We start from the raw sequence: 3,843 nt of genomic DNA on the forward strand, positions 1-3,843 counted from the left end.
TCATTGTGGGGAAGTTTTGGAGTGGATTTTACCTTTATTAGTGATAACTTAGAACAAAAGGGTAATCAGTTTTCAACTAGAATTTAGACTCTATGTTGCTTCACTGAATAGTTCCTTATTCAAATCAAATGAGATATGTGAAAAACTGAATTATTTTAGCTGTGGATCCAGGAAAACTCATTCTATTCCTTTTCTACTGCTTCCACATTTGTTCCACCCCTACTTTATATTCAGGGCCACGGTCAACTTAAAAAAAATCTTCCTTCTTATTTCATAGAATTACCTATATATTTTCTTGTCGGTCATGGAGCTTGGACTCTGGGCTTGGGTGCTGTCCCTGTGCTCTTCAGCTCAAAGTGAATGCTCTACCACTTGAGGCACAGAGCCACTTCGAGTTTTCTAGTAGTTTATTGGAGATAAGAGTCTCATGGCCCTGGGCTGGCTTTGAACCTCGATCCTCAGACTATAGGCATGAGCCACCAGGACCCAGCTTAATGAAGCTAGTTTTGATTGACTCAATTTCCTAAGGAGACTCATGGCAACTTATCTTCTGGTTTTTGGTGATCTGGGTTTTAGGTGTCCCTACACAGAATCTCTTTTTTTGGGGGAGGGGGGTCCAGTCGTGGGGCCTGAACTCTGGGCCTGGGCGCTGTCCCTCAGCTCTTCAGCTCAAGGCTAGTGCTCTACCACTTGAGTCACAGCGCTACTTCCGGATTTTTTCTTTTTGCTTATGTGGTGCTGAGGAATCGAACCCAGGGCCTCCTGCATGCAAGGCAAGTGCTCTACCACTGAGCCACCTTCCCAGCCCCCTACACAGAATCTCTTATTTCAAGAGTCTGTAGGTTTGAAATCACCCATGGGCAGTACTTCTTCCACTAAAAATTCAAGTTTACAAACAAACAGGTACCTGCTAGAGTTCCTCCAATGTTACTAGACAGGCTAGAAAAGACCAATTAAAATTTGTGAATAAGTCCTTCTTTGCTTTTTCTGGTTAAAGGGAGGAAACTGGAAACTGGACTACACTTATATAATACCAAGCTGAGAGAGAACAATGAATAAAAGCCAGGAAAAAGATATGTCCTTGAAAGGCATACCTCAAGTGACCTACTTCTTCTAGCTAGACCCAACTTCTAGAATTTTGAACATCTCCCAAAATAGTTTCACCATCTGTGTACCCAGCTTTTAACAGATATCAAACCACACTATATATAATAACGTAAAATATATTCAATGTATCTATATACGTATCTATATATCACCTATATCTGTATGTGTGGACATATATTATAAACAGCTGTATCCTCATCTATAGTTTCTTTATTTTTCTGTTTATGCTATTGGGCAGCTTGATCTCAGATCTTTGTGCTCTTGCCCAGCTTCTTCACTCATAGCTGGCAACAATCTTCTGATCCAGTTAAGCATTTTTGCCAAGTAATTGGAGATATAGTTTCTTGTACTTTTCTGCCTAGACTGCCTTTGAGCTATGATCTTCAGATCTCAGCCTCCTAAGTAACTAATATTTGAAGCGTGAACCACTGGTGTCTAGCATCTTCATATATAGTTTATGGTAGAAACATTCAAGCTTAAATTTTGTTGAGCAGGCATTTGGTTGGTGCTCTAATCCTTTAACTATTTTTTAGATTCTCTATAAAGTTGCATTGAGACAGTTTTTGGGTGTACTTAAAAAATCTATTTCTAGCCAGGCACTGGTGGCTCATGTCTATAATCTTAGCTACTCAGGAGGCTGAGATCTGCAGATCACAATTCAAAGCCAGCCTGGGCAGGAGAGTGCGTGAAACTCTTATCTCCAATTAGTCCCTCAAAAACTGGAAGTGGCTTTGTGGCTCAAGTGGAAGAGCAATAACTTTGAGCTGAAGCACTCAGGGACAGCACCCAGGTCCAGAGTTCAAGCCCCATGACTGACAAAAAAATAAAAAAGGAAAAAAATCTATTTCTGTTGGGGAGCAGTGGTTTAGGGCTTTTAAGTATTATAAGTTTGTTTTTCTGAGAAAGTATAGGTTCATATGCAATTATATGAAACAATAACCCTTTCTATTATTCACTCAATTTCTCTTAATGGTAATATCTTGTTAAACTACAATACAGTATCATACTCAATATCACTGACATTGGCACAGTCAAGATACAGAACATTTCCATCATCTAAAGGATACACTTCACATTGCCCCTTTATTTCCCTTCCTGGATATTCTCTTTCTTAATTCCTTCAACTACTAACCCGTTAACTATTTCTAAAATTTTGGCATTTCACAAATGATATATAAATGGAATCATACAGCGTCTGACCTTTTGGGATTGCTTTAAAAAACCCTCAGTATAATCCTTTAAATTCATCTAGATTGTTGAATGGATCAATAGTTCATTCTTATCTACTACTGAGTTTGCATATATTTCTTGCTTCTGAAAATTTTAGGATTTTATGTGCTTTTTAGTTTGGGATTTATTTTGAATTAATTTTAGTATGATCTGAGGCTTAAGGTGGAGTTTATTTTATTTTTGGTCTATGGATGTCTGATTTCTCTAATACTTTATTTTAAGCTTATCTCTTCTGCAGTTAGTTGGTTTTGCACATTGTTGAAAATTTCAAGTGGGCACATTTCCATGGATTCATTTTTAGATTAATTTATTCCATTGATCTGCATGTCTACATATCTGTTTATCCTACAGTAGCATCTGCTAATTCCTCCAGATTTTTGTTTTTCAAAAGTAGTTTAGTTATTTTAGTATTTTTTCTATTCTATATAAATTTTAGAATAATTTCACATCAAGTTATATAATATCTTATTGGCATTTTGTAATTGTTTTACATCTACCTATCAATTTAGGGAAAACTGACATCTATCCATGAAATGTTGAGTCTTCCAATTAGTAAACGGAGTATTGTTGCTTGGATTTGTTTTGCTCTTTTATTTCTAGGCTCTTGAGTTGGAGGTGGGCTTAGGGCTTAGATAATTGATTTTACACTTCCTCTTTTTCCCAAGTATGTCATTATCACTTGCTATGATGTTAATAACCCCAAAAACTAATGTCTTAGTATAACTACCATTGTGATAGTATAAAGAGGTTCAACTTTTAAAAGGTGGTTAGGTCATGAGAATTCCAATCTACATGAATGGATTAATGTTATCTTGGAAGTACCTTAGTTACCTTTGAAGCAGGTCCCATTATCTCTCTGACTTATATGCTTATTTTCCTTTTCAACTCCTGCCACAACACAGTGAAGCACCAGTTGGTGGTAGGATGTGTATAGCCTTGAACCAAAAATATTTTATTGTGTATCTATTCCACCGGTTATGATGTTATGTTATAGTAGTGGAAAATTGATTAAGGCAGTGTTATACAATTACCTCTCTGCCCTTCTTTTTACTTTGTCACATTTTTTTTTTCACGTGTGTCCAAGGAATGAACCAGGTGTAGGCAAAGATCAAAAGCCATGCTGGAATAAACATGGGTTGTTTTGTCCCTGGATGATATAAGATGAGCACCATGAAGTTGATGTCACTTTGCTCAGAAAAGGAATATCACATAATTTTTAAAGTTTTTAATGTTATTATAAAGGTGGTGTACAGAGTGGTCACAGCTACATAAGTAAGGTAATGAATATACTTCTTTTTTTAATTTAATTTTATTGTCAAGGTGATGTACAGAGAGATTACAGTTGCATATGTATGGTAATGAGGACATTTCTTATTGAACAATGTTATCTCCTCCCTTGTTTTTTCCCACTTTCCATCCCCTCAACTTCACCCCCTCCATGCTACATTTCTTTTTGGACATTTCACCCTTTCTCTCACTTTCTCCTATTTTTTTCCCTCTTGTTCT

General features: G+C 36.7%; 1 non-coding gene across 1 annotated transcript; it reads right to left on the reverse strand.

Annotated features, from left to right (window-relative positions):
* Window positions 1–3,408: 3,408 nt before the first annotated feature.
* On the reverse strand, window positions 3,409–3,542 carry LOC122118291. Its single transcript, XR_006149325.1, has one exon. It is a non-coding gene; the product is annotated as a small nucleolar RNA SNORA48 (small nucleolar RNA).
* Between the last annotated feature and the right edge of the window lie 301 nt (window positions 3,543–3,843).

Source organism: Dipodomys spectabilis, unplaced genomic scaffold (genome assembly GCF_019054845.1).
Source record: "Dipodomys spectabilis isolate Male_0828 unplaced genomic scaffold, ASM1905484v1 ptg000147l, whole genome shotgun sequence".
Taxonomy (NCBI): Eukaryota; Metazoa; Chordata; class Mammalia; order Rodentia; family Heteromyidae; genus Dipodomys; species Dipodomys spectabilis.